The sequence below is a fragment of the Cynara cardunculus genome, assembly GCF_001531365.2.
Source record: "Cynara cardunculus var. scolymus isolate 2C chromosome LG 17, CcrdV1, whole genome shotgun sequence".
Classification (NCBI taxonomy): Eukaryota; Viridiplantae; Streptophyta; class Magnoliopsida; order Asterales; family Asteraceae; genus Cynara; species Cynara cardunculus.
Genome location: NC_037544.1, coordinates 28506835 through 28520001, shown reverse-complemented (window position 1 = coordinate 28520001; position 13167 = coordinate 28506835). Strand labels below are relative to the sequence as shown.

At 33.6% G+C, this 13167-nt stretch overlaps 1 non-coding gene across 1 annotated transcript; it reads left to right on the top strand.

Annotated features, from left to right (window-relative positions):
- Positions 1–1793: 1793 nt before the first annotated feature.
- Positions 1794–1900, top strand: LOC112501337. The gene has a single exon (XR_003067469.1). It is a non-coding gene; the product is annotated as a small nucleolar RNA R71 (small nucleolar RNA).
- The last annotated feature ends 11267 nt before the right edge of the window (positions 1901–13167 follow it).

Genomic DNA, 13167 nt, shown 5'->3' with positions numbered 1-13167 from the left:
TCCTTAAATGACACCTATTTTTGCCTTCATTTGGAAATAATAAGGGGAAATCACTTTCTTCGGAAGTGGTCCTATGTCTACTAAATTTCCTTATCTTTCAAAATAGGTGTGACAACATCCCGAGTGGGTGTCGTAACATTATTTTCAATTGGTGCATTGGATGACTCAACAAGCCTTCTCAAATGTCCACTTTCTATCAATTCCTCTCCACTTCTTAAGGTTACTACCTTCACATGCTCTTTCATTATAAGCCTTGGATTTTTTGTGTCACTCGAAAGGGTACCTATAGGCCTATTTCTCAATTCAAGTGCAAGTTAACTACTTGTGTTTCCAAAGATCTGATTGAAGGGTTCTGATTATTAATGCAACTTGATTTTGAGAATTTTTTTGGTTCAGAGGGGTTTGGTTCTAAGTTTTTTGTTGGTTTAGCAGAGCCTAAGTTTGGGTCGTAATTCCCTTCATCACTACTTCTAAAGAAACAAGTGGCTTAGCTTGTTGGGTGGATTTGTTTTGAAAAGAGGGTTGACTTAGTTGTTGATGAAAATTTTGTTGGTGAGAGTTCTGAGACTGGCTTTGATATTGGTGTTGAGGTTGTTGTGGTGGTTGAAAATTAGAGGTCTCTTGAGGTTTTTCCATTGGTGGGTTTAAAAAAGGATTGTTCCATGAAAAATTCGGGTGTTGTTTCCACACAACATTGAATGTTTAAGAAAATGGTCTGGTTTTATTCTGATTTCCCCACATAGTTTATTGATTTGGAGTTAATTGGAGAATGTTTAAAGGAATGTTCTTCACCATAATACACACATTTACTGACTCAACTGTTGAAGTGGATGATGTGGCAACAGATTGTGCTGATTGATTGGTTATCAGTTTTTAATAAATCGGTCACCGCAGTCATTTGTGCTATTAATTCTATAAAAATATCTATATCATGAACTTCGATTGCTTTGCATGGTACTCGTGCACGTTAGAGATGGCCAAAAATCGGTCCTGGGCCGGGCTGAGCCCAAATCAGTCCCACCCTAGACGTAACGGGTCCCGGTCTTGACGTAAGCGGTCTCGGTCCTAGATCCGACCAAAAACCCAAGACCTGGTTAACGTTATTCATAACCGGTTATGAGAACCGGTCTTGGGCCAGGCCCTAAACCGGTCCCATTTTTTTTTTCTTCCAAAACTCAATTTTGAACGTAAAAAAATAATGTTTGAATTTTTTTGACAGTATCTTATTGAAATACACTTTAATATCCCTAATTGGGTCATTCAAGAACAATTTAAAAATATATTTTTAAATCTTTTTTTTACAAAAATGTTATAAATGGTTTTTATAGTTACGATTTTTGAGATTTAGTATTGGAACACTTGTAAAAATTTGAAAACGCCAATAAGAACTTGGAAAACTTAAAAAGAAAAACTTGAAAAACTTGATATATGATTTATAAAAACTTAATTTTTTTTAAAATGGGCCTATGTATAACCGGTCCGGGGTTGGGCCGGACCGAGCCGAGCCATGAAATTCCTAAAAATGGTAACAGGTTAAGGACCTTCTGATCGGTCCCAGTCCCAAGTTGGTCCTGGCCCCAGTCGTCCTCCGATTTCGAGCTGGGCCAGGCCCATTTGAACATCTCTAGTGCACGTACATTCAATGACCATTGTTTTTAGAAATCTTTTCCCGGATGTCATATCCATCATTATAACTATTGGCGGTGAAAGCTCCTCATGAAGTAGTATCAAACATTTATCTTGCATTGATATTTAAACCATTGTAAAACGTCTCAAGCTGTATACAATATGGAATGTCATGGTGAGGGGATTTTCTCAAAAGCTCTTTAAATCTTTCCCAAGCATCGGGAACTGGTTCATCGTCCATTTGTTTAAAATGACAAATTTAGTTTCTGGACTTAGCGTACCGGGTGGGAGGAAAATATTTTTTTCAAAAAACTTTATGCCATGTTGTTTGAAGAAATGACCGAGTCTGGCTGTAAGAAATTAAACCAAAACAAGTGAAAAAATGGTAGAAAAATCAAATATTTTAGTTTTACTTGTTATGAGTTTTATACGAAAATAAATCTCTTGGACAATAAAAAATGGAGACCCATGCAAGTATACATGAATAGACCCATAGTTATATTTTACAAGTAGTAAAAATGGTAAAATACCGAGAATCGATCCACATGGAAAAATGTGTTACAAGTTTTAGATAGAAGTCCAGAAAAAGATATGATTTTAGATAGTGAGTTTGAAGTATTGTTTTTGGTTTGGTTAATTATAGCTACTGGTGCAAATAATTCATTAAAAAGGAAGCAATGGTGTAGGAATCCATTAAGATTTCAAAACAAATAAATCAGATAGAACTTTGTGAAAAATAACTCATTTTATCCAAGCATCAGCTTGTGTAAAGCACCCTCTCGAGGTTGAGAAAGGCACGAATCCAAGGATCGACTCTAATGTTTCCAAAATAAAGCTAGTAATGTACAATCCATCCCTTATTTTTTAAGTAACTCTCTCAAGTATACCTCCATATCATTCAAGTCGATGTGTTCGGGATGACTTATCTCTAAGTCCATCACAATTTAACATTTTAATGATGATCAACTTGTCATAGATGTCTTTTTTGTCAATATAACCTTGAATGAATGATTGAAAAAAATTGTTATTGATTGACAAACTCATACCATCAAAATCGATTTTTTATCTTAACTTTATCCTATACCTAAGCTAAGATTGTCGGTCTATTATCGTTTGGAATCCTTGCATTTTTTAAAAGAAAAATAACAAAAGAGAAAAAAGATTTTAAGGTAACGAAAATAAAATTTATTATGAAAAGATGACAAGAATTTAGATATGAAAGGAACTAAAAACGATAAAATTAACTAAAAGAAATATAAACTAAGTTACGACGAGTAATATATATATGATTACGAGAATCTAAACTAAATTACAATGAATAAATGAGATCTTACGATAAATAAAGACAAGAATTGAAGTTGTTATAAATAATATATGCATGATAATAATACATGTATAATAACAATTAAAATAAGCGGTACTTAAAAAAGGTGCAAGTGTTTCATAAGTTTGCTGAAGAAGTAAGAGAGAGGAAAGGATCATCTTTTACAAAGCCAATAAATGGCTATTTATACTAGGAGCATGGCAACGAAGTTGGCAAGCTGGAAAAATAAATGGATGACTCGTATTTGTCTAATAAAACATAAGTTAGGTTATCAAAGAGCTTTTGGCCTAGCGGTATCGTAATTCTTGGCCTCCTAGGAGTTCAGGAGTTCAAACCTCACCAAAGATGAAGAAGGTGTGTGAGTTTATTTGTTGCATTTGTCGTATATAAATATTATATACTTCAAAAAGAAAAAAAAAAACATAAGTTGTCCCAGCCATAAAATGCTTCAATAACTGGTTAAAAAGGCGGTTGACCTTTTTCTTCAAAAATCTCAGCCGAAACATCCAAAGCATTTCCCAAAAGTAAGTTTATGTGGTGTTGCAGCACTCCTACAACATCCTTTATAACATCTTGCCTCAAATTGCATAATTAACCCAAATATCGGTATTATCACCAACCACTCATGATCTTATTCTCCATTTATTGTCATACTACCAAAAATATTAATTACAACTCAAAAGACCAACTATTTGGATATTACGGAGTTTAAATTGCTTTAAAAACTACTAAAAGTGATGTCAGGATAAGTTGATGTTCATCATCCAAGGTCCGGATTGCCTTATGGCTCAGATGATGAACTTTGTGACACCCGTAGAAGTTGTCGCGAGAGTCTCAATCTCTTTGATGGTTGCTGGCCCTCCGAGCTCTCAAAATATCGATGGCTCTCTATATACCATAACAATTGCTCCTCAACAAGCATTGATACAAGCCTCTCGAATGGCCTCCTTTTAGGCTAATATTCAAAACATATAACATTACAATTTCACAATTAACTTAGTTGTACTCTTTAAGTATTTAAATTGGAAAAAAAGGACTTAACGTGGACACATCAAAGAAGTCCATGTAATGACTCCAAACAAGGCTTATACTCTTATGCCAGCGAACTGTCGTAGGTAACTTGTCTGTGCATACGAAGTACTGATTGGTAAAAATAAATGTCTCCAAAATCCATATCTGGAATTAGAATAACAAACAAATAAGTAAATTGTCAAAATAGGAAATCCATGTCAAATGTATAAATATTTAATTAATATTACAATTAACTAACCTTGAAGGCGTATAAAAATCCCGTTATAGACATCTTTGATTTTTTCCGCATGTTTTTGTATCCCACCATTCATCTGCCTAAAAGTGGGTGCCCAAATGTATGATCCTCATGGAAACTGATCCAAACTCTCATATCTTCAATAGTCCTAATCAGAGTCTCATTAACCACCATATGACGCTAATGGCCAAGAATTTTGACCTCCACTATCATCAATAGACATACTCAGACAACATCCTCCTTCGATAATGGGCGCATTAGCAAATGCTGTTAGGAGCTTTCAAATGTCTTATCGAGGTCAATAACCCTCAACTGTTTGTCATTGTATTCCGACGCTAGATCTGGAAACACCCTACTAATGAAACAAACTCGATGTGGCCTCTTTATGGACGGTTCTGGTCCACAACAGAGTCTTGTCATAAGAAAAAACTCCTCCCACCCATAACGGAGATAATGATCACCAATCTGGAACCACAACTCGTCATCCTGTGCATTTTCCGGGAAGACTTGTCTTTGAAGGAACAAATGGATAAGCATGGGGTCTGCATTAGTAATGGTAATATCCAACCATAGACCAAAACAGGTCGACCTAAACAATGCCATCCTCTCAGGAAACATAGTCAACTTGGACAAGATACATTGTCTTTTTTCTTTTATCGCTTAGGAGCCATGTGGAGATTTTCCCTTGCAATCGCAATAGAGTTTAACCACCAAGTTTGGGATGGAGTTTTGAAAAATCCAAACATTCCTTCAGTGTCAACGACACATTATAAAAACCACCTTACATAGTAATTTAATTTCATGATTATCAGTGACCAAATCTGTAATTTATTCAAAGTATAAGGACCAAATTTGTAATTATTATAAGTGCAAGTACAAAATTTGTAATTATTCTAATTATAAGGACCAAATCTTTAATTACTATTAAAAGGTAACTTACTATAAATTAGTATAAGCACACAGACGAAATCTCTAAATTATTCTAAGTACATGTACCAAAACTGTAATTACTCTAATTATAGGGATCAAATTGGTAAATTACACTACATTAAATATAGGGACTAAAATGTAACTTACTATAAATACAATGACTAAAAATGTAACTTATTATAAATAGATGGACAAAATATGTAATTACTATAAGTACATGTACCAAAATTGTAATTACTCTAAATACAGGGACCAAACCTGTATATTCTCTAAAGACAAGGACCAAATCATAATTTCTATAAATACAAGGACCAAGAATCTAAATTATCTAAATAGAAAAAGTCCATATTTAACTCGAAATACAGGAGATGGACTGTACACTTAAAGTAATTATTGGGACCCATATTGTAACTATATTTTTTTGGCAACTTACTGCCGCAGATGAAGAACAGGTCCGCAAGTCACTAACAGGTCCGTAACTTGCGGACTTGTTCTTGATTTGCGGTAGTAAGTTGTAGAAAAATATGCTCCGAACAAAGATTCATGCCCCAAAAAATACGTAAAACATAGATTCAACATTGGGACCAAATATGTAATTATAAAGTGTTAAAACAAAGATATAACATGGTTAACATGAAGGTATGACATGCAATCGAACTAAAAAGTATAACACATTTAAAAAAATCTTAAAATCTTACATGGGATAGGGAAAAGTTACTTGATCGGCCATCGAAAAGTACTTGCAGAGTTGTTACCTGTACAAATCAACTTGTTTGGTTACGGAATCTCAAACACAACGAAAAATAAAATTGTAACCCTCCAAAGACCCATACGAATCAGAATAAATCGGGTGTTTCAAAATTATACCTTACTGTTAGAAAGACTTTTTTTTTATTAACCTGGATATCCAAACCGATATGCGAGCCGACTAATCCCAGTGCGACCACCTGCTTTGCAGATGGTCCGGAGTCACCGCATTTGAACCTCCGTGTCTACAAAGGGATTTTTATTTCTCCTTGGATTTGAACCTGAGACCTCCAGGTACTTTTGACCTTTGGAGCCAAACTCAAACCAACCAGGCACCACCCTTGTGGTTTACTGTTAGAAAGACTTTAAATCATAGCAACAAACAAGGCTAGATGCCTCCATGGTATCCACGCAAACAACCTGAATCCTTTGCCTTCTCGTGATGCTAGTCACAGTTTCAAAACTTAGGGAAAAAAGGAGCATATGTTCTATGTGATTACTAGAGAAAAATTGCAAGACAAAGACTTGCATAAAATGTCATATATTTTATGGTTATGATAGTATGGCCTAAAACCACCACCATCCCTACACCTTACTTGAGTGTAAGACTAGCCATACACCATCCCTCTCCTTTTAAAGCCATCCCTTGTCAACTTACTTTATGTCCAACATAAGTAATACTTGATTTTTATTTAATCAGATTAAATCAATACAAATTAGATATAAGAATTAAACATTTTAATTATTGAAACTTCTTATTCAGATATGTCCAAAGTGTGTGACTCAATGGATTCTCGACATGTTGGTAATAATTATAAATATCGTATTTATAGTTATAAACGATGAGCGGTATCTAGTAATACATCATGCAAATGACAAAAAATGGGTGATACAACAAATTATGAATTTGTAGCCAATTTTAGTTTACATATCTAATTCTTTTGTCCTTGATGTCCAGATTGAACACGAGACATTGAATGTATGATTGTCATTATGTCCAATCTTTATAGTTTCTTGATTCCTAATGCACTGACGAAACATATCATGATATCTCGTATCAATTATTTGAACATGCATGCATTTTTTCAGTATACATTTATCAAGGGGCCTAGAGACATCACTCCCGTTATAGAGAAGGGACAAACCTTATTTTGATACATGCTAGCTCTACCATGTGATATATAACATACCCAACAACCATTATGTCACCTAGTTACAGAATGATTAGAATAAATGTCAAAATGTCATTCACACACAACAAACTTCACGTTCTCAAGTCAAAGAATTACATATACATTGACCACATGAGAAACACTTATGACACTTACATGACATCCAATGCAGTATTATCATAGCGAGTCATGTCCAGTACACAAAATCTTAATCTTGTATCTATATGCGGATTTGATATCTCTATATGAATCCTTACATATGCTAGTCATTATCATATTAATTCAACCTTAAACCCGAAATAATATTTAATTAAGGACAATTAGAATACATTATTCTAAGGTTATTTATTATGAATAATTAAAACATATAATATAATATAGACATAATAAATGGGCAATGCCTTTTATTTATTTATCACTTTCATGAAACAAAATTAAAAATTACGATAATCCTATGATTGGTTTTTGAGCATTCACTAATAATCTCCCACTTGCACTAAAGTTAATCATACATGCTTCATATACCAATGGATCTACAGTGGTCTTCATGCTTTTGCTATGTTAACGGCTTGGTTAGTGGATCAACAACATTGTTTCAGTTGACACTATACCTATACTAATATCGCCTCTTTCAATAATCTCTCTTATGAGATGATATCTTCTAAGAATATATTTAGATCTTTGGTGAGATCTAGGTTCCTTGGCCTATGCTATAGCTCCATTGTTGTCACATAACAACTTTATAGGACTATCACTGCCAGGAACAACTCCAGGTTGAGAAATAAATTTCTTGATACAAATGGCTTCCTTAGTTGCTTCTGATGTTGCGATGTACTCAACTTTTATTGTAGAAACAACTATTTTTTGCTTGCTTGGAACTCTTCCAGCTCATAGGATCACCATTAAGGAAAAACATAAAACCCGACTACGATTGAAAATCATCTTTATCGATTTGGAAGCATGCATTAGTGTAATCTTTACACTCAACTCTTCTTCACCACCATATACCAAGAATGAATCCTTTGTTTTTCTCAAGTATTTTAGGATATTCTTGACGGAAATCCAGTAACCATCACCTGTATTGGATTGATATCTACTCATCATTCTCAAAGCATACAATACATCAGGTCGAGTACACATCATGGCATACATGGTAGATCCAATTGCCAAAGCGTATGGAATCTCACTCAGTTGTTCACTTTCTTGAGACGTAGTAGGGCAGTGCGTCTTAGAAAGTAATATCTCATGATACATAAGTAGGAACCCTTTCTTGCTATCAAACATGTTGAACCATTTCAACACTTTGTCAGTATCTGTACTCTAATCTAAGCCAAGTAATTTCCATAAACTATCTCTATAGATTCGAACGCCTAACACATAGGCTGCTTCACCCAAGTCTTTCATTGAAAAACTTTTCCTTACCAAGCCTTTATAGATTAAAGTGTTGGAATATCATTTTCAATTTGTAGTATGTCATCTCCATATGTTAGGATCCAAACGCTTACCACTATGCCAAAACAATTGTTGATGGAGAAGGAGCGACTTATTTTCTTATATAGTAGCAATCAGCGTCATGCTTCAATTTAGGAAGATGTGGTCAATGACCCAACAATCCTCCCAACATCTGCTAGCACTAACAAGATCTTCGCTAGTAGAAAATGGTTGCACAACATGCCTTTGGCATTATTATGCACCTCATGGATTCATACTCGTGGCCTGCTCTAATACCACACATTTGGATTCAAATGCTTACCAATATGCCAAAAGCAATTGTTGATGGAGAATGTGCAACTTATTTCCTTATATCGTAGCAGTCAGCGCCACGTTTTGATTTAGGAAGATGTTGGTTCATTCTTTTTGTAGACACAAAGTTCATCCTCATATTTTGAGAAACTAAACTCTTTGATTGCCTCATCAAAATGATTATTCCAACTCTTTGAAGCTTGCTTCAATCCGTAAATGGATCGTTGCAACTTGCATACCTTATGAGATTTTTCGGGAGTGACAAAACCTTCAGGTTGTATCATATATACGTCGTCAAGTAACTTTCCTTTATGGAAAGTTGTTTTGATACCCATTTGTCAAATCTCATGATTGTAATATGCTGCATTGGCTAGTAAAATTCTGATAGACTTAATCATAGTGACTGGAGAGAAAGTTTCATCACAAGAAACACCTTGAATTTGTTAGAAACCTTTTGCAACCAATAATGCTTTACAGGTAATCACATTACCATCCATGTCGGTATTTTTCTTGAAAACACATTTACACCCTATAGTCCGTACCTCGTTGGATGGCTCAACTAAGTTCCAAACATTGTTTTTATACATGGAGTCCATTTCTGTTCGCATAGCATCTAGCCATATTGGAGTCAGTGCTTGTCAAAACATCTTGGTAACTAGTGGGCTCATCATCCATGAGCATCACATTATGAGTGATAAAAATCCATATCTCTTAGGCTCATCTGTTTTCTACCAAATCTATGAGCACTTTGTGCTACAACATCACATTTCATTTCCACAACACTTTGTGGATCCACAACTACTTGTGATGTATGTGTTGGTTCCCTTGCATTGACATATTTTGATCTTGAACAACTTCAAGTTCTAGATTCCTCCCACTGACACCTTTGGAAATAATTTCCTTTTCCAAGAAGATACCAATGCGTCCAACAAACACTTTATTATCGTGAGGATGATAGAAATAGTATCACATAGTTTCTTTAAGATATCCTATAAATATATATTTATTAGATTTTGGTTCTAATTTGAAAGTCCCTATTTGTTCAATCAATCTTCATGATACTTCAAGAACACAACAAATGGCAAATCAAGAATATGAATCTTGAGAGAGAAAGTCAAATAGTCAAATATTGTATATATTCTTCAAGGCTCACTAATTACAATGCTAATCTCAATTAAGCAACCTCTCCTTACTACTACAAGAATTACAAAGGCTAATCCTATTTATAGGACTAAACAATACGAAATTACAAGGAGAAACTTCTAGATTGAATACAACTTTTAAGCTCAAAAACTCAAACCCAACATTCTCCCCTTTTGGATTCAAGCTTAAAAGAATTTGTACATTTTTTTGTCTCTTTTGAAACAATGAAGCTTTAAGCAACTTTAAGTCTTCATGACATTCTTCAAACATTCTCCCCCTTCGATGTAGAACTAAAAACATTCTTCAAATATTCTCTCCCATTAACTGTAATTCTACCCCTTTGATGTAAAATTGAATCAGCAACAAACTTCAGATTTAATCTTCAAGATATGATCTATAATAAACTTCTTCAGATAGTTTTCACTTTTGATCAGCTTCAGAAAATTTTAACTTTCTCTTGAACATTCTCCCACTTAAAGTGAAACAATCTCCCCTTTAAGTTGAAACATTCTTCCCAAAAACAAATATAAAAAAATCACTTGAAATCTCTTCCTTTAAATTCTTTTAAGATATGATCTTCACATTCACTTCCCCTTGAACATTGCAGCACAAAGATCTTCAACAATTATCAGCTATCATCACATTCACTCCTTAAAACTTTGATAAAATTCCCGATCTTTAGAAATGACGTAGAAATTTTCATTCATTATACATGATTACTCCCTCTTATGATGGAATGAGGTGCATTTACATCATACACCAAAAATGAATGAATCTTGAAAGTATGCCGTCAATTCATAAAATGATAAGCACATTTTATCAAACTCGCTTATATAATCTTTTCAGACTATGAAGATGAGGGAAATAACCAAATTCAACTTATGAACTTGTTTTCAATCTTTTAAAAGATTGCCTATGAATATAACATATATATTCAGTACAACGAATGTACTTCATATATGAGACTTTTTAATGTTCATCTCACCAGGACTTCTACTCAATCATTGCTAGCTTTGAAAAAGCATATGTATGAATGTTATAACAAAACAACAAATAATTTGTAAATTTTGTGTAGTGAGAAAAGATAAAGCAACTAATGCTTCAAATTAGATTCAAAATGATAAACAATGTGGACTACACAGATTAATCAGACTCAAATTATGATCAAAAAGACTTGAAGGGGGGACATATATCCTTCTTTTTCAATATCAATTATTTCCAAATGAGAAACTGATAGACTACGAGCTGCGTGCCCCAAATGTTATTGAAACACTTATCTTTTGAGAGATAAATAAGTAGCTGGTTGGGTTGTGACAAGAGTTGGCCTAGGTTTTGTTTTTTTCAATATTAGTCTCCAAATAATTGAGAACTAATAGATTTTGTGGTTTGCCCAGATTATAGTAGATAGAATAGGATTCTTTTAATCTTTTAATCCTGACACAACTCTTATCAATTCTTTAAGCTTATAACAACTATCCCCCTCGTTTTCATTTTAAGCTCTACATACAAACCCATTTTGCATTTAAGCTCATTCAGATATGGATGTCCTTTTGGGTAGGGCTGTCAGTTCTTACAATCCATAGAGGTATTTCAGTGAAGCTCTCAGTCCCTCCTAAAAATAACAGTGTAAGCTCATTTGATCACAAATGGTTGATCAAAATATTATTGCAATTACGCTCAAATGATCAGATGCAAATTGATCAAGAAAATATAGCAATTAAGTACAAAAACAATCAATCAGGAATGATGTACAAAACAGATTATTCAAAAATAGTTGGGAGAAAAGAACGAAGATCTGTAAGAACAAATTTACAGATTTATACAAACAAAGAATGAAGAATTATGAATCAATCAAAGAAATATATTTCAGATAAGCTCAAAAAACAGCTTTGAATCAAACGAGTGTATTATCACCGAAAATGATTTTCATTTAAGAGACGTGATAATAACAATTTAAACAATAGCTGAAACAAGTATTGGAAATATGAATGAAAAGAAATTACACAAGTAAAATCTCGGAAAAATACCTGATCAGAAATGATACTCGTTTTAAAATCAGTTCAAAACTTCAACAAACATTTACTAAAAACTCTTTTAATACTCCCCTTAGAAAATAGATTCCATCTTCAAACAAATAAAACATTATCTTCCTTTTGAAATACATCTGAATTTGAAAGCATTTCAGCTCAGATTTGAAGAACAGGTCCTGAACTGGGTGTTCAGAAGCTAATATCAGGCAAATTATACACTCCCCCTGCATTAGTGTATCATATAAAATATGTCTCTCATCAGCACAACATATTGTGGGGTCTGAATTTCAATGTAAATTGTATTCGTCTTGAAAGTATATAAATGTCTATAATTGTAAAAGACATCGTGTTTGACTTTGTGTATATAGTTTGACTTAGACTAGAGGGTTAATACTTTGACCCTATATAAAGAATTTGTCTTTGTGAAATTAAGGAGAGCTCATTTGTAAACATATATGTAAAGAAGTAAAGTTGACTTGTTGACTATTTCTCTCATCTCTCCTCTCATAGTGTTCTTAAAAGTTTATCATATTTGCCATGGATTCTTAGAAGATTACTTGAAGATTGATCATTGTGGACTTACATTTGGTATCAGAGCAGGAAATGCAAGAAATCAGAAGAAGAAATCAATGTATTTTGAAGAATTTGTGAAGAAAAGTTTCTGGAATTTCTTAATGTTCTTCGAGTTCTTCATTTTTTTTTAGTTTGATCCGAAAATCTTTTAACATCTTGTGTTTTTGTGTTAAAATCATGATCAAATTGTGCGTATTTGAATCATGAATCTTTTTTATTCACACGATTTTATGATTTGATCATCTGATTTCAAGTTTTGGTAAATTTTGTGTTTTTGAAAATTTTTCGTGTTCTTGAAAAGTTCTTTAAGAACTCAGTTTTCGATCCAAAATTGTGTAAAAAAGTTGAGTTTTTGTGTTTTTGGTGTGATTTGATCGGATTAAAGTCTTAAATCGCTCGTTTTTGAGTTTGGTTTCTAGTCTTAGATTTTTTTTCTCTTAATATCATTTTTTTGGGCCTTCTTCTAGCCCAGTCACCATCTTGACTGGTTTCTTCTTCATCCCCTCACCATCTGTATTCATTTTCATTGCTCAATCCATTTTCACCGATTTTCTTCTAAATCGTAGGCAACTTCATCCGGGTTCCTCATTCATCGCACAACTCATCTACATC